Below are 19,289 nucleotides of genomic sequence, written 5' to 3'. Positions count from 1 at the left end.
ATGAATGCAGACTTCTCTTACTTTATGATGTTTTATCATGATATATGCAAAGGCAATATGTACCTCTGTTACAATTGTGTCTCACCATTATGCTTATCTCCAGTTCATTCCTAAGGGAAACTCTCTCTAATTTTACTGCATTTTTTTCTTTCTGTGAAAAGTTTTTACTATTAGGAATTATCCCGCAGACTCCTATTTTGCATTTGCATGGCTCTATGTATTTTCATATCACTGAACAAACATTAAGTAACTAATCCTCTGAACACTCACCCATGGTAGGTAAATGTTATTATCACTGTTTCACAGAGGCACAAGCTGACACAGAGAGGTCAAGCCAGATTTCTTAGACCACACAGAGGGTCATTGACATAGAAAGGTTCCAAACAGTGTTACATGTAGATCAGAGCTGGTGCTCGACATTCCAGTGATGTTTTTTTTTCCTGAAAGCTGTCCGGGGAGCTGCATGGGGGGCTGGGGAAGGACATAGTCACCTGAGGCCATTCTGGCAGGGCAGATCCCTGTTCCTCCCACATAGGGAAGCTGAGGGAAGGAGGTAGGATTTCCAATTTTGGTTGGACGTATTCCTGAAGGTTTCAACACATGGCATAATCTTTAATTAAAGATTAATCTTTAATTCCTGGCAATGCCAGGACAATCCGGGAGGGTTGGCAAACCTAGAAGGTGGCCTGGTGAAGCCATGTTAGTCATGGTGCAGCTTCTCCCAGCCAGGACTTCTGGAGTCAGGGTGGGACAGCCATAAAGAAGCAAACTGACATAAAAGTCAGAAGCACCTCAAAAAAATCAGCACCTTAGGTGGCTACTTACATGACCTATGCCTTAAAAGAGGCATATAGACTTCCCCATGCCTTTCCTGGTGTGGGGGCGGGGGACAATTGTGTATAGGTATTTTATATATCTATTTATGAAGTTCTATGTGCTTTTATTTGTGAAAATCACATTGAAAAAGCCCAGCTTGGACTAGGAGTGGGAAGTGGTGAGCGATTACTCCTCAGTTTGTGGCCACAGTGTTCAGTGACCTTCATCAAACACTATAAGATGCAATGTCGTGCCTTGTGTATCTGTTCCTCTATCTTGCACACTGGGAGCTGGCAGCTTCATTTTTAATGTTTATGAAATAGCTTTCTATCAAGGAGATACCTTGATGTCGTATGGAGATGAGGACATTCTGTCATGATCCCACAACTTTTGAACTTGTGTCCTCAAGGTTCCCAGTTGACTGTTACCGCCCTACTCCCACCCAGCAGCTTGCTACTAACTAAGTGAGCAGGAGAGACAATGAAACCTGAAGTTACATCAGGGAGGCCTGAGCCTGACTGGAGGAACACCTTGAACTCTGGTTGGTCAGGGCTTCCTATTGAAACCCAAAGAAAGGCATACAAAGTTGTCTGTACAGGAGCGCTCTACCTGACCGTTACACTGGAACTTGCCTTCTTGACCGACTCCTGGCATCTCGTCTTGTTCCTGATCCTCCCCCTGTTCCCTGACTATTGCTATGTCGCTTGGTTTGATTCTCTGACTCCAGCTCTGACCCTTGGCTTGACTCCTTCTCCAACCATTAGACCCAGCTGCCTACATCTCAGCCCTGACACATTCAGTGTCCTCAGCATTGTGATTTCTAGTGCTTGTCCCGATCACATTGGTAACACCTGTTTTACAGAGACAGGTTTCCAAAACACCATCCAGGCTCAACTGTTTTTTTTTTTTCCATTTGAACACTGTTGCTCTAATTCTTTGTCTTCCAATCTATGCTGTCCTTATGAGCATCATGGGCCGTGATGTATTTCTATAATAACTGTGAGGTTAAAGATAGTTAAGTACTTGAACGAAGGTCATAAAGCCATCTCTGAATCACAGTTAGCTAATTTGGTGACTTTAATCAGTAATTCTCCAAGAATAGCTAAACCTGAAAATAAAGACAATAAATAAAAAAGAATGCATTTGTGGTCTGAAGCACTGTGAAAGAGGTTTCAGCCTAAAGAGTTTCTCACCACCAAATTACAACCCCTTAGATATGAAGTATGTGTCAGAAATTAAATCTACCTTAAATTTTACCATACAAGTTGGAGCTGCTGTGGTGAAATATTTAGAACGAAGATAGCATTAAATCAGCTCAATTTGTAAATGTAAAAGCAGCCAGAAGAAAGCACCCATTGGATTTAAAAACATGACATAATGTAAACAATATAAAAAGCAATGCCATGTGTCTGTGCACCCTTTGGAAATTGAACTGCTGATGGTTAAATGGAAGGGAAAACCGTAACGGGAGGCTACAGCTAACCAAAGAAATCATTCGGAATCCTGCAGGAGGTTAGGCTGGATGATCACGGTGGTCCTGTCTGGCCTGGAAATTTCTGAATCTTTTTCTACCTTCCACACCTAGCGCTAAGGAGGGAGAATTTCACATGCCAAAAGGGATTTGTTCACAGGTACGACTTTCCTCAGGCCACTGTTTTAGTCCAGGGTGAGGCCCTGGGCTCAATACAGCCTTGAGCAAGGCGCAGTTACTTAACACATTTCACTTACTGAAATTGGATCTCATGACACACCTGAGCTTTACCAATGGCCCATCACTTTGCTGTGCCCGGCTGGTTGAGAATCGTTGCCCTACAATATGTTCTCCTGAACACTGTTAACTAGTGAACAAGCTGGCATCCCAAACTGGCTATTTTTGCCACCAGAAATTAAATGGGTGCAGCGCTGGATCATTAGCTTCTTTGAGTCCTACCCAGGAAGTTACACTGAAAGTACAACAGTACAGTACTTTATTGTCGCTAGCATTCTCTGCATAAAGGACAAGAAGAATGCCCTCTTTGCTTCCCATCTATTCATGTCTGCACGTATTTCTAATACAGCATCACCATAGTATCTAGTACAGGAACCCAAACCAGCAAGTCTTCTGAAAAGAAAAGTGGGTGCAACCTTGATTGTGCCAGGGTGGGGAAAGGAGAATGGATGGGTTTAGCACGGCCCCAAAAAGGAGATGCTGCTGGCTGGGTAGATGACATGACCAGGGTAGCTGTGAGATGCATTAGTGCATCCCTTCAGCAAGCCTCTGCCAGGGGGGTGTTATGAAGCCCCTGCCATATACTACAGCTGTCACCCAGCCCTGGCAGAACACCCCTGGGAAAGCAGCACTGTATTGTTCAGGAGCCTTAACCCCACCCCCATCCTGTTAGAAGGAGTGGTCTTCCCTCCCCACCCCAGAGCTTGGTGTTATTCAATAGAATTCACCCTGCACAGCAGGTGGAATATTAAGGTACTAGGAGTGTATGTTGAGGTGTATTGCTTTTGGGGCACAGCCAGCTATCCTGGCCTAGTGAATCTAGCCCAATGAATGTAACTGAAAGCAGCAAAAAAAAAAAAATCAAGGGAATACTATGCTCCTTTAAGGTGACATGTTTATTCTTCGTGCAGCGATATAGTGGTTGCTGTTATTCTATCTCTAGAAACAGCACATAAAGAACAAAAGAAACAAAAATGAGGACTGTTCACCAGTAATGCATCATCTACCCGGGAACAACTTTATAGCCTCAGACATTTTGATCGGAATGTTTTCACTGACTCAGATAGTCACATTGCTATGTGATGGTGATCCAGAATGCCCAACAACAGCCCTCAGAACATGTGAACAAAAGGTGAGGAAGGCTCCAACAATGCAAATCTTGCTGTAAACACAGTGCAAGTTGACACCCATATGTCAGGAACCATTTCTGATCAGTCATGCAGAGAAGATAGAATCAAATCCAGTAACTGTAATGAAATACAGACACATATGGTGGAGGGTGAACAATGCTACCTAGTAAGTAATGCTAGCCACAGTAGTGAAAAAAAGAGATCCCCTGGGTCTGAAGGTGTTCAAGTTACCTTCGGAACAACATACATCATTCACCAGAACAGAAAATATGATTTCAATGGTCTTTTTGATACGAGTTTTTCTTTTCAAACTAGACACACACATTGCAAACCCAAGAGAGACCAAGAAAGGAGCCAAAAAATTAGAAAAAGAAAATTGTACTCCCAATGCAAAAGAGAAGGAACACTCCATTAATCTGGAAGGTAACAAATTTCAACAAAGGTACAAGGAAATGCATTTTTACATAATGCATGATTTATCCCTGCCATAGGAGCTTTTAGAGACAAAGGCTAGGTCCTTCAAGTCTTGGTCCCATGTGTAGTCCTGTTTCTTGGATGGTTTTGTCTAGGCTAGGAAAAAAGTTGAGGTTAGGTTAGGCTTAGGCCACATGTACACTATGGCCGGGATAGACACACTGAGATCGATCCATCGGCAGTCGATTTAGTGGGTCTAGTAAAGACCTGCCAAATCGACAGCAGATCACTCTCCAGTCGACCCTTGTACTCTACCCCCGACAAGAAGAATAAGGTAAGTCGATAGGAGAGTTTCTCCCGTTGACCCGCCAGGTGTAGACCCCGTGGTAACTCAACCTAAGACACATCGACTCCAGCTACGTTATTCACATAGGTGGAGTTGCGTAGTGTAGATCATCTTACCACGGTAGTGTAGACATAGCCTTAGCTACCTTGATAATCCTCATTGCAGGAGAGGTTTCCAAAAGCAATTTAAGAATGTTGCTGTACAAGTCCCACTGGATATCATCTATGCTCCTAAATCCCTTTGGTGCTTTGACTATTGTCCCCTTTGAAACTTTTTAAGAACCCAATCCAGCAAACTTTTACTCATGGGAATAGTGAGGAACTACACTATACTGATAGTATAACACACACTTTACGTATAAAGCAGGAAGAACTGTGCTATATTCTCAAAGAATAATCTAAAATATTTCACTACATTTTTAAGTAATCACATCATTACAAAGATTGGAATGGGAACAGGCATGGAAAACATTCATCCATTTTTTTGACTAAAGATTGTAACGAGAAGGGAAGCCATAGAATCATTACTGTGTGAAGGTTATTTATAATTGTCTTTCTATGGTACAGTCTCCCAATATGCATGTGTAATGATTACACACATGAGTAAGAGAGTGATAAATTGGAAATGACTCCTGTGAGTATAATATAATACCCTACTACATAGAGTATATGAGTATAGTATGTTGTACTGTAGTGTGGTATAATAGTGATTCATAATACAGTGATAGAGGCAGTGTGACCTAGAGGTTAGAGCATTGGAACGAGATTCAGGAGATTTGGTTTCTGTTCCTGGCTTCGGCCTCTTGTCTGCTGGGTGATCTTGGGCAAGTCACTTCTCCTTTTTGTGCCTCAGTTTCTGCATTTGTAAAATTGGGCTAATGACATTGACCCCTTTTGTGAAATCCCATATAAGCGCTAGGTATTATTATAACACAAAATGGGCTATTGGCGTAAATGAAGTCAATAGAGCTATTCCAGTTTACTCCAGCCGATGACATGTATACATATTTACATAGCCCAGCAGAGACCATAACAAATACTCAGAAAAAGCAGGGGCAATAAGGTAGAAAACAAGCTGCTATATGTTTTTTTAAAGAGTTATGACGAGGCACATGAAGCATTGATTTAATTTTGCAGTTCACTGTGATATCACAGGCTACATTGATTGCGAAGTCACACCTCTGCTTAACAACAGGTAAATAAAAACATCATCAAGGTTGAGGCTGCATGAAAGATGTCTGGCCATAATTCCAAACATATTTCATTTGATTATTGCACAGCACAGCAATCTACAGCACTTTCATAACCGAATTAACAACCAAGTTAACTCAATAACAAGCTGCCTCAATACACATTTCCATTTCTCATGCACTTTCTGCAGTCAGGTGAACTCTCATGGAAAATGCCATAAGGGAACAGAATAGTAATCCACTGAGTCCGACATTCTGCTTCTGAAGGTAGCCTAGTGGGAACTCTGCACAGGTGACAGAAATTACAGTAGGTGTCCAGAGACACTGTGCTGAAAAGTATAGTGTGTAGAGAATCCTACAGGAGGACTATGCACCACATATGTTCTACTTATGGCCCATTCTGTGGGCTTAATTGGGAACCCAGTGATGGAAGACCTTATGTAGCCATCCTAAACATTGTTGAATTTCACCCAAATTCTGATCTCACACTGGAGTAAGCCCATTGGAGTCAGGCAGGTTATTGTGGATTTTTGTCAGTGTACGTCAGATCAAAAGCTGGCCCTAAAAGTCTCTACAACATAGTCAGTGCAGGTAGCCATAACAGGCAAAGTAAATAAGCAGTTCAATGAAGTGGAAAGAAAAATGTCATGACACAACTCTTTCTCCAGTGTATGACTTTGTTGTTAGTTCACACATACAAGACTATAATCATATAGCGATTAAAAATTGATAGAAAAGACTCATTTAGTCACATTATCCATCCCCTGACAATGAAGGATTTACATCCAATTAGAGTAGAACTTTATTATTTCTCCCTTAGGGGCAGATTATGGTACCCTAACTCATAATGAGTAGTATCTTACTCCACAAGGAGTTCCATTAGGTCAGATTGCCATCAGATGTAAATAAGCATAGCTGTACGGAAGTCAATGAAGCTACAGATGGTTACACCTGCTGAGGACTGGTTGATTACGCCCATTGATTTCCAAGGTCTCCAAACCTGGCTTCAAGCAAGAATTAGTGAAGTTCTTCATCTAGGGTTGATATCCTGGCCGCATTGAAGTCCATGGTAAAACTCCCATTGTTTTCAATGGGGCCAGGATTTCACCCTAACTGATTGTAGTCCTTAGCTAATTTCCAATGCCAATAATTGTCATTCCACTCCTCAGCAATGATTTAATAGCAGAGAGCTGTGGAGAGGTAATCTAATAATAAGACTTCATTTACTTTTACAAAATACTCGGGAGTACATTTATTAATATAATGTGATGTTGTATCACAAATAATGACTAAAACGGACTATGCTTGTCAAAACAAATAACCAGATGATAATGCAGTATGAATCAGTATCTTTTTAAATCATATATTTGTCACCTTTCAGATTTGCAAATTTCAGGAAGCTCCACTCTCTCTCTCGGGCTTCAGCTAGGCTCTGCTGTAACTCCCAGCTATGGTGTTGTGGGGTCAGGTGATGAATAAGATGCATAGGGCAACATTTGCTGGGTGAAATTATGCCATCAGTTCCACAACAAGCCATATCTCCTTACTGAGCCTTTTTAAAAAGTCTCATACATGCATTTAAAAAGAGCAGAGCAGCAGAATGGAAAACTCACAAAGCCACAGAGTGTCCACGGGGATTAAATAAATAACAACTCAATCCTGACAACAGATTAGGGTATCATGAGACATGAGCACAAAGACAACCCAGTCCCCAGGATGTCCATTGCACTGTTCTTCCTCCTGTGACTTGTGCACTTGGGATTAACCTGCTCAAGGAATTTCTGTACAGTGTCACCAAAAGGAATAGTAATAAAATATTAAGAAAAATACCGTTTCTGCTTGGGATCAATCAAAGTTTTTTGCATAAGGGCCCTACCAGCTCAAGGAATTTCCTCTTCCTTTGCTTTGCAACCTGAGTTGGTTAGGCGGGTGAGGCTGGGAAGTGGGACTCTTGGAGGTTTATTTTTGGAAGTTTCAAGTTGTTGTTATGGTCAAAGTGTTCCCCAATTGTCTACAATCTAGATCAGGGCCCCATTGTGCTATATTCTGTACAAACACATAGTGAGATATCATCCCTTCCCTGAAGATTTACAGTCTAAACAGACAAGTCAAAGGGTGGGAGAAAAGAAGCACTATTAGCCGCATTTTACACATGGGCATCCGAGGTACAGAGAGACTGAATGTTTGCCCCAGGTCCACAGCAAGTCACTACCAGAGCCTGGACTAGAACCCCAAGTCTCTTGTGTTCCAGGCTAGTACCCTAGCCACAGGCTGAGGAGTTGGTTCATTTCTTTTACATTTGTTACATTTGTAAAGGAGTATCCAGGTTGCCCAGCCCCAGGGATGGCTGGTGTTTTGTTTTGCTTGTAGTATAAACCAAAATAAATGAAATCTATTTTCAGCTTTCCAAACATCAGCACCACCCCAGCACTCTGTACACCTGCTGGTCTTTAGGTTTTGCAACGCAGCAATAAGGTCTAAGTGTTCAAATGCTGTCCCTAGTGATGCAGTAAATGCAGCTAGTGCCCACTGCCCGACAGAATCTTCTTGTGCCAATAAGAAAAAGCCAAACAAAAGGTGTCTTTTTGCTGCTAAGGATCAACTCGTCTCACTGCTTGTTGCTAATTGTCTTCATTTGTTGAGTCTGATTTGGCAGGATCTATCAGCAAGAAGGAACTTGTGTAATTGCACTAATTTCTCTAAGCCCTAAGTGAGAAAACAACAGGGGATATCACTGCTGGTGTGCCTATAAATTAATTAGAATAACTCAGTGTCTCCCACACTACTGTTTGGACTATTTGATTTTAAAAACATCACTTTATCCTTATGTGATAAAGACTAAAAGGGGTTAAGGTGGCCACGCAGGCCGATTAACATCACAGGCTGCAGAGAAAGGCTTCAGGAAGGCAAGCAACAGTCATACCCTGAGAAGAGGGAGGTGGGTTTTGGAGCTGGTATGCCCAGAGAGAGAAGCAGAACCAGATGTGGTAGGAGGCGATCCAGGGAAGGAGTAGTGAGGAAGGCCCAGAACTACTAAGCTGAGGGTCCCTGGACTGGAACCTATTGTAGAAGACAGGCCTGAGTTCCCCTACCAGCCACTGGGGGAGTAACATCATGGGGCAGTGAGAGGGCAGACTGCCTAGGACCACTAGGGAGAAGGGACTTTGCTAACCTGGAACAGAACACTGAGTGACCCGGACGGAGGGCTGTCATGAAGAGGATGCTGTGGTTACTGGGAAAGAGAGGAGCTCCAGACTTGTGAGAGAGACAGAACAGTGTGCAAGCCGCGGAAAGCAGCGTTGACCTCTGGAGCTAATCTCCAGAGAGACTAGGAGGAGGTGCCAGATCAGTGGTGAGTGCTGTACCCCATAACACCCTACACAAAACCTGTTGCCAAATGTCTTTATTCAGTGTATGGTAGTTCCCCAGGGAGATAGAATTCTCATGCTATATTGTGCCCTAATGAATACAGTAATATTGTAAAGGGCTTCCCCGCCACCACTGGCTGGGTTGTGGGTGGTTGTGGGTTGAGAAAGAGGCTGGGGCCAAGGGAATAAAAACAAAGTGTTTGTGTGGTGCAGGTTACTGCTGATTGCCAACTCCAGGGGAGGCAGGCACTGCTGTGCAAGAGTTCTGGCTGCATTAAAGCTGGTTGGAGTTTTAGACAATGCGGTCTCACCTTGTTCCTTCAAACATACCTGATGTAATACAGGTGGGCTAGATATGGACAGCTGATGCAGGAGGTGGGGCAGGGGAGCAGAAGGGACTCTGTGGAAGATCCTGGCCATTGATGCACCAGTACAATACAGGGACAACAATGGAGTGAGTAGCCATTGACCTACTGGGACCCCTGCTAGTGACTGAGAGGGGAATTAGCTCCCTGAATTACAATATTATGTGTATAGATATTCCAGCAGCTCCCACGGTACACTAAGCACTGTCCACATGCCCAGGAAGAGAGTCCCTCCTCCAGCGAACTCACAATCTGAATCTACATCTATACTACGAGCAAGGGGTGTGATGCCTCTGCTTGTGTACAAATACTCTCATTGAGCTAATATGAGTATAAATACCGGTGTAGCCATGGCAGCACGCGGAGAGGAAGCCGGGGCATGGCTTAGTCATGCTGAATACATACCCCCTGGGTGCAGGCAGGTTTGTACTCATGCTGGTCAAGCCATGCTGCAGCTTCCTGGGCTACCATGGCTACACTACTATTTCTATTTGCACTAGCTCAACAAGCACTAGTGCAAGCATATATACCTGGTTGGGGGGGGGAAATCACTCCCCTGGCTCATAGTGTAGACAGAGCTTGAGGAGACAAGCTACACACAAAGGGGGCAGGGAGAGCACTAAAATCAAATCAAATCAAAGTTTAACTTTGACCATCTTCAGAGGCTCCTTGTCCTGATCAGCATTAGTAGCTAATGTCTTGTAGGCCTCATGGAAGATGTCTCACGGGTCTTGGGGAGGGATTTCAAGAGAGAGAGGTTAATGGCTTTCTGAGGTGGTTTAGTGATAGTATAACAAAGACCAAGGGATGGCATGGAAGAAGGCACAAAGGTGGTTCTGCGAGAAGCTGGCAAACAGAGAGTTAAGGCTGGCATTCCTGGCAGAGCAGAGGCATTAGGAGACGAGTGGATGTGTATAGAGAAGAAGAGTCAGGAAGGGCCTTCAGGGAGAGAACACAAAGCTTCAGCTGTATGTCGTGGGAAAAGGGGCAGCCGGTGGAGGGAGTCAAACAAGGAGGAAAAGGGCAAAGGCAACAGAGATAGAAGATGAGCATTAGCAGCTGCATTTTGAATATGTTGCAGTGGGGAGGATATAGGTTGATGGGAGTCCAAGACAGGGAATTATGAAGGCCTGGAAGAGAGTTTTAGCTGCCTGGACAGAAAGGAAAGGTTGGATATTCATAAGGACCCCTCTGCTTAAAACATTAAGACCTGATCGAAGGTTAACTCTTAGAAGTGAGGGCTGTAACTTTTCCAATAAAACAGACAAGTGCTTGACTATCTTGACTTAGCCTATTACAGAGATAGGGGCCAGCCACAAAGTTCAGACTCAGGTTTGAACATCACCAAGACAAGGGATGTTGTGGTCTGGGATTGTAGCTTGGGCCCCTCTGGAAACTGAATGCCATAAAGTTTGCATTATTTCATTTTCAATAATGTCTGGTGCACCGCCCCAAAGGGCCATTACAGCCCGGGTTGGGGGTGGGGATGGGCTCCCCACGCCTATAAAATGCCTATAAATGTCTGCCATCTATGCTAGCCTCTAACAACCAAACTCCCCATCACTTGCCTTCATGGGGGAGAGGTATTGTTACTAATAGTAGAGGTGAGAAAGGCAGTTATCTGGCACCTTTACAATAGCTGAGGGCACGTGGGTCCTTTAGGCCAGGAGGGCAGCCTTCTTCGGAGTCAGAAAATTCTGATCTCAACCAATCCACCCACCCATGTGTTAAATAAACCCTGGTGTTGGGCAGGTACTGTTGGTGGTCCACCAAGTCTACAGGAACAATGTGGGATGACAGTGGGCAAGTACTTAATCCTACTGAGGAAAGGCCATCTCACGATGGTGTATCTCAGGGACACCAACTGATACGCTAATGTTCTTATTGGAGCAAGGTGATTACATCAGTATCAACTGGCAAAGGGTTCACAGACATGTAACAGCAACACATATCAGGCCTGACAAACTCACTACACCTAATACAAGACTGTCACATAAGGTATCATATAAACATTTATAATGTGCTGGTCATCATAAGCATCATGAGATGTATGTACGGGTGCATGCAAGAAGTTGCATGTATGTACTAAAAACATAACCATGTACCATAACCAGCCAGGTTGAATAAACACGTTTTTTCTCAGGTAAAGGTATGTCGATATAGGTGTCTGCCTATAGCTCTGATGTAAAGTAAGCAAGATAAGTTAAATTTAATAGGAGTTCATTTGCATCTGAAGTCAACTGGAAAAGCAATTTAACAAGAGGTTGAGAAAAGCAACATGGCAGTACCACTCCAGAGAACAAACAGCAGGAATGTATTTCAAAAGTTTACTGGACTATAAGAAGGAGGAAAAAAGATATTTTATTATCCATCACGGAGGGAGAAAAAAAGATAGTGCTTTTTTTAGCCAGAAAAGTTGAATCCTGACCCTGGGGGCTGGTGATGCCGAGAAGCTGTTATAGGTGAGATGCTTTTCTGAGACAAGGATTTTAGCCCACCGAAGTTATGCTTAATCTCTCTGAAGCATGTTATACTTTTGTTTTATTTGTGACCATTTCTGTTTTCACTGTCCTTCTTCTGTATCCCTTAAATATCTGTCTTTGTTAAGAAACTTCTCTTTGTTTTATCAGAAGTAGATCTCTATGCTGTGGTATTAAGCAAAGTGTGAATTCTTAGCTGAAGCAAACAAGCTTTGGAGATATCAAACTTGGGAATTTATGTGAGTGTCCAGTGACAGGGGCTGGATACTTCAAGGGAACACTCTTCCTCAGTGCATGGGAACTTGGCTGCACCAAGTGTTACCTGCCAGGCAAAGTAGCTTTGCCAGAGCTTTGGAGGAGATTATTTGGGTGGCTAGCTGACTGAGTGTGGCAGGGAACTGATACAAAATTTAACCACAGCAAGTCTCTCTTTTGCTAAGGCAGAAGAGTAACTAGGTGACCAATAGTTCCGGAGACCCTGATAAAGTGTCACAATACCAAAAGGCAATAGCATATGCCAGTTATAAGGAGGGGTGAGACTGGTCTGTATGCTTCTCCTCCAGGGACTACTGCTAACCATAGGAGAGTATTTCAGTTCTATGCCAAAAGTTTGCCTCAAGCCTGGAAGCCCTGGGCCAATAGGATTGATGGCCAGCATCAGAACTACATATGAGAGGATCAGGGAGATTAGCGGTCAGAGAAGAGAGTCTCATGAAAAATAGTGACATTCACAAGCAAAGAAGTCCCATATCATAACAGTAGCAACACTGAATTTATCCAGTTTGTTGGGGAAATGAGTGGAAGTAGTTGATATGAAGGTAAGGAAAGGTATTGATGTTTTGTGTCTACAGGAAATGCAATGGATGGAGAACACAGAGAAGGAGTTGGGTTTAGACTAGAAACTCTTTTACATGGGTGGCAAAAGGGGACGTAATGGAGTTGGGGTGGTTGTGAGAGAAGGGTTGAAGAAGACTGTTTGAAGATAATAGAGCGATAGACAGATGGCTGTATAAGTCCAAGTTAAGAATGCATCATGGTTGTGACATCAGCATATGCACCTCAAATCAATGTGATGAAGTAGAGAAGGGGATTTTCCACCAAGACTTGTAGGCACTAGTGATTACAGCATCCCATGAGGTGCTACTCTTGGTGCTGGGTGATCTGAATGCACACACAGGTAAAAACAGAAAGGGGTATGAAATGTGTTTCAGAAAATGCAGCCTAGACTCCATGAATTAGGAAGGGAAAGCACTACCAGACATGTGTACGACCAACCAATGGATGAGAGCCAATACATGGTTCCAAAAGAAGTTGAGTCATTTGCTTACATATTTCAGTGGTGGAAACAAAAGCCAGATTGATAGGCTGTTGGTGAGGAAGGCTGAGTGGGGTCGAGTTACAGACTGGAGAAGTGATACTTAGCACTGAAACATATAATCCTTATGGCAAAGATTATGGTAGAGTGTTGGACAAGAAGGAAACTAAGTTCAAATGAAACAAGATAAAAGTACAGGAAGTTAAGGGAAAGGGTGGCAGAGATGTTTGGGCAAGCAGTACATAATAAGCACCTGAAACAGATTTGGCATCCACTGAAGAGGGCTGGAATCAGCTCAAAAGAATGTGGATTGCAGTGATAGAAGAGGTTTGTGGATGATGCAGATGGGGAAAACCACGGGAAAGAAAGGTGTGGTAGTGGACTGACAAAGTGCAAGGAGTGATCAGAAACAAGAATATGGTGCACACAAAAAAAAAAAAAAGAAAAGGAAATGAATCCATCAAGTGCAAACAAAAATGAATACAACACAGCAAATCAAAATGCCAAGTGTGCAGTGAAGAAGACCAAAAAGTACCCTAGATCATTTGTATGCTAAGCATGTAAATGACCCACAGATGGCTGGCAAAAAGATCCATAGCATTGCAAAAATGAGATGCAAAAGGAAGGAGGATGGTATTGTAACAACATTTATAAATGATGGTCAGGAGAGGCTAGTAACACCTGAACAAGTGAAGGAGAGGTTGGACACAATACTTTTGAGAGTCTCTTAAACTAGGCAAACCCCTTTAAGGCAGAGTTGCCAACATGAGACCTTAATGTGGTGCCTGAGCCTACATAACAGAGGAGGAGGTGAGAAATACCCTTCTTCATTTCCTGAGCAGCAAGGCAGGAGGACCTGAGGAAGTGATGGCAGACCTGGTGAATGTCTTGAGCAAGAGAGGCCTAAAATAGATGGGCAGAGTGGTTAAAGCCATATGGCAAGACATTCCCGAAGACTGGTGCAAATCTTTCTTGGTCCCAATACTTAAGAGGATGGTAGGATTAGGAAAATGGTGGAATTCTTCCACGAACAAGAACAGCTCAGCCTTAGGAAAGAATGGGGAACCACAGATGCCACATTTGTATTTCAGCAGAGGGTAGAGAAGTGGCTGGAATACCAACAGGACAGCTTCTGATCTTTCACAGATAGGGTCCTACCAAATTCACTGTCCACTTTGGTCAATTTCACGGTCATAGGATTTTAAAAAAACATAAATTTCATGATTTCACTTATTTAAATCTGAAATTTCATGGTGTTTTAATTGTAGGGGTCCTGACCAAAAAAGGAGCTGTGTGTGTGTGTGTGTGGGGGTGTTGCAGGGTTATTGTAGGAGGGGTTGCGGTACTGCTACCCTTACTTCTGTACTGCGGCGGCTGGCAGCGGTGCTGCCTTCCGAGCTGGTTGGCCGGAGAGCAGCCGCTTCTGGCTGGGATGCCAGCTTTGAAGGCAGAGCTGCCGCCAGCAGCAGCGCAGAAGTAAAGATGGCCTGGTACGGCATTGCCACCCTTACTTCTGCACTGCTGCTGGCTGGGCGCTGTCTTCAGAGCTGGGCGTCCGGCCAACAGTCGCCACTCTCCGGCCGCCCAGCCCTGAAGGCAGCACAGAAATAAGGGTGGCAATACCACCCACACTCCCAAAATAACCTTGTGATACCCCCGGCAACTCCCTTTTGGGTCAGGATCCCCACTTTGAAAACCGCTGGCCTCCCTCGTGAAATCTATATAGCATAGGGTAAAAGCACACGAAAGACCAGATGTCACAGTCTGTGTCATGTTTTTCATGGCCATGAATGTGGTAAGGCACTATTTATGGTCCTAGAAAAGGGATATGATGAAGTGGAAGAAAGATGCTCATGCTAGTTCTGAGGAAGTATGGAGTGTATGGATTTATTAGCCATGGTAAATGCTCCACACAGATCACCTAAAACATGTTTTGGAATGACAAATCCCTGTTAAGTGAAAGTTGGACTGCACCAGAGGTCTGCCCTAAGTCCGCCGGCTGTTTATCCTATTGATGCTTTGTGTCATCTGGAAGATCCTAATTGGAAAAGGTCCCTCCTATACGCAGATGACATAGCAATAAGGGTGATCTCAAAAGAGGACCTGGAGGAAATAGTAAACCAGTGGCATTACCAATTTAGCTGGCATGGGGTGAAAATGAGCATGACTAAGGGTAATAACAGTTTATACAGAAATGATTTTTAATGCATTTCAGTTATTACAGGAGGCTGCTAATGCATTAATTTGTAGGTACTATCCTTCTCTCTGTTATTTCAATTATTCATAGCAGAACTGAAATCTCTGAGAGACCATTTTTCATTCAGAGGTTGGGAGTGGGGTGGGGAAGACACTTATAAGTGCCCTTGAGGAACACAAATTCCCTCCTGGTAATCTACATGGCAATTAAACCCTTAACAATGAGTGTGACCAAATAAGAGGGGGAAAACAAAGTAACATGTTAAAATAAATTTGTTAGTCTCTAAGGTGCCACAAATACTCCTGTTCTTTTTGCAGATACAGACTAACACAGCTGCTACTCTGAAACCTTTCCTGTTATTGTGCTTGATTATACTTACTTTTATTAAAGTAGCTGTCAAGGTTCCTCCCCCACTCTGAACTCTAGGGTACAGATGTGGGGACCTGCATGAAAAACCTCCTAAGCTTATCTTTACCAGCTTAGGTCAAAACTTCCCCAAGGTACAAAATATTACACCCGTTATCCTTGGACTGGCCGCTACCACCACCAAACTAATACTGGTTACTGGGGAAGAGCTGTTTGGACGCGTCTTTCCCCCCACAATACTTCCCAAAACCTTGCACCCCACTTCCTGGACAAGGTTTGGTAAAAAGCCTCACCAATTTGCCTAGGTGACTACAGACCCAGACCCTTGGATCTTAAGAACAATGAACAATCCTCCCAACACTTGCACCCCCCCTTTCCTGGGAAATGTTGGATAAAAAGCCTCACCAATTTGCATAGGTGACTACAGACCCAGACCCTTGGATCTGAGAACAATGAAAAAGCATTCAGTGTTTTACAAGAAGACTTTTAATAAAAAATAGAAGTAAATAGAAATAAAGAAATCCCCCCTGTAAAATCAGGATGGTAGATATCTTACAGGGTAATTAGATTCAAAAACATAGAGAACCCCTCTAGGCAAAACCTTAAGTTACAAAAAAGATACACAGACAGAAATAGTTATTCTATTCAGCACAATTCTTTTCTCAGCCATTTAAAGAGATCATAATCTAACACATACCTAGCTAGATTACTTACTAAAAGTTCTAAGACTCCATTCCTGTTCTGTCCCTGGCCAAGACGACTACAGACAGACACTGACCCTTTGTTTCTCTCCCTCCTCCCAGCTTTTGAAAATATCTTGTCTCCTCATTGGTCATTTTGGTCAGGTGCCAGCGAGGTTACCTTTAGCTTCTTAACCCTTTACAGGTGAGAGGAGCTTTCCCCTGGCCAGGAGGGATTTCAAAGGGGTTTACCCTTCCCTTTATATTTATGACACGCCCCCCAAATCTCAGCTAGGGTGAAACACTGGCTGGGATTTCTTCCTGGAGCTCTAGGAAAACAGAGTTAATAAGACACATGCATCTCTAAATATACTACCAAGTACATAAAGACTAACAATATTTTCCACATCTCAAGGACGATTTTAACCAGTTGATTCTGGGAAACTTTCACGGGAGAGTGCATCAGCCACTTTGTTGGAAGCTCCTGAGATGTGTTGGATGTCAAAATCAAAATCTTGGAGAGCTAAACTCCACCGAAGAAGTTTTTTGTTAGTTTCTTTGACGGTGTGAAGCCACTTTAGTGCAGCATGGTCGGTTTGCAGGTGGAAACGCCGTCCCCAAACATATGGGCGTAGCTTTTCCAGAGCGTAGACAATGGCATAACATTCTTTTTCAGTGACTGACCAGTTGCTTTCCCTCTCAGACAGTTTTTTTGCTGAGAAACACTACAGGGTGGAATTCTTGATCAGGTCCTTTCTGCACTAAAACTGCTCCCACACCACGCTCGGATGCATCTGTGGTTACTAGGAACGGTTTGTCAAAGTCTGGGGCCCTTAGTACAGGGTCAGACATGAGTGTCGCTTTAAGCTTGTTAAAGGCCTTCTGACACTTTCCGGTCCACTGAACAGCATTTGGCTGTTTCTTTTTGGTTAGGTCTGTCAGTGGGGCAGCGATTTGGCTGTAGTGCGGTACAAATCGTCTGTAATAACCGGCCAAGCCTCAGAAGGATTGAACCTGTTTCTTTGACTTTGGGACAGGCCACTTTTGGATAGCATCCACTTTGGCCTGTAGGGGGCTGATAGTTCCTTGACCCACCTGGTGTCCAAGGTAAGTCACTCTGTTTAGGCCTATTTGACACTTCTTAGCCTTAACAGTTAGTCCTGCCTCCCTTATGCGCTCAAGGACTTTTTGTAGATGTTCCAGGTGGTCTGCCCAGGAATCCGAAAATATGGCCACATGGTCAAGGTAGGCGACTGCATATTCTCCTAATCCCGCTAGGAGACCATCTACAAGTCTTTGGAAAGTGGCGGGTGCATTTCGCAGCCCGAAAGGGAGTACATTAAATTCATACAGCCCGAGATGTGTGATGAAGGCTGACCTTTCCTTGGCAGATTCATCTAGCGGTACCTGCCAGTACCCCTTGGTTAAGTCCAAGGTAGAGATGAACTGGGCCCGTCCCAGTTTCTCTAATAGTTCATCGGTGCGTGGCATTGGATAGTTGTCTGGGCGAGTTACAGCATTTAGCTTACGGTAGTCCACGCAAAAATGTATTTCCCCATCTGGTTTGGGAACTAGAACCACTGGAGATGCCCATGCACTTTCAGAGGGGCGGATTACACCCATCTGTAACATATCCTGGATCTCCCGTTCTATAGCAGTTTTAGCTTGAGGAGACACCCGGTAAGGTTGAACCCTAATTGGGTGAGCATTACCTGTGTCAATGGAGTGGTATGCCCGTTCAGTCAGTCCTGGGGTGGCTGAGAACATTGGCGCGTAGCTAGTGCACAGCTCCTTGATCTGCTGTCGCTGCATACGCCCAAGGGTCATGGAGAGGTTCACCTCTTCCACACCACCAGCACATTTCCCTTCGTAGTAAACACCTTCAGGCCACTCAGTGTCGTCTCCTCCCTGGGCTGTAAACTGACAAACCTTTAATTCTCTGGAATAAAAGGGCTTTAGAGAATTAATATGGTACACCTTAGGCTTTCGGTTGGAGGTGGGGAATGCTATGAGATAATTAACAGCTCCCAGGCGCTCCTGGACCGTGAATGGCCCTTCCCACGATGCTTCCATTTTATGGGCCTGGAGCGCCCTTAAGACCATGACCTGGTCTCCTACTTTGAAGGAACGCTCTCTGGCATGTTTATCATACCAGGCTTTTTGCTCTTTTTGAGCATCCTGTAAGTTTTCTCTAGCAAGGGCTAAAGAAGTTCGGAGGGTGTTTTGTAGGTTGGTTACAAAGTCCAGAATATTAGTTCCTGGAGAAGGTGTAAATCCCTCCCATTGCTGCTTCACCAACTGCAATGGCCCCTTAACCTCACGGCCATATACAAGTTCAAATGGGGAAAACCCTAAACTGGGATGTGGTACAGCTCTGTAGGCAAACAGCAACTGCTGCAATACTAGGTCCCAATCATTGGAGTGCTCATTTACGAATTTACGTATCATGGCCCCCAAAGTTCCATTAAACTTCTCCACCATGCCATTTGTTTGATGGTGGTAAGGAGTGGCAACCAAGTGATTTACCCCATGAGCTTCCCAAAGGTTTTTCATAGTTCCTGCCAGAAAATTAGTCCCTGCATCTGTGAGGATGTCAGAGGGCCAACCTACCCTGGCAAAAATGTCTGCTAGTGCCTGGCACACACTTTTAGCCCTGGTGTTGCTTAGAGCTACTGCTTCCGGCCATCGGGTGGCAAAATCCATGAAAGTCAGTATGTACTGCTTTCCTCTGGGTGTCTTTTTCGGAAAAGGACCCAGAATATCCACAGCTACTCTCTGAAATGGAACTTCAATGATGGGGAGTGGCTGGAGAGGAGCTTTGACCTGGTCTTGGGGTTTTCCCACTCTTTGGCACACCTCACAAGACTGGACATAGGTAGAAACATCCTTGCCCATTCCCTCCCAGTGGAATGACC

Source organism: Lepidochelys olivacea (assembly GCF_965140295.1).
Source record: "Lepidochelys olivacea isolate rLepOli2 genome assembly, chromosome: 4".
Classification (NCBI taxonomy): Eukaryota; Metazoa; Chordata; order Testudines; family Cheloniidae; genus Lepidochelys; species Lepidochelys olivacea.
This window is presented reverse-complemented; position numbering follows the sequence as displayed.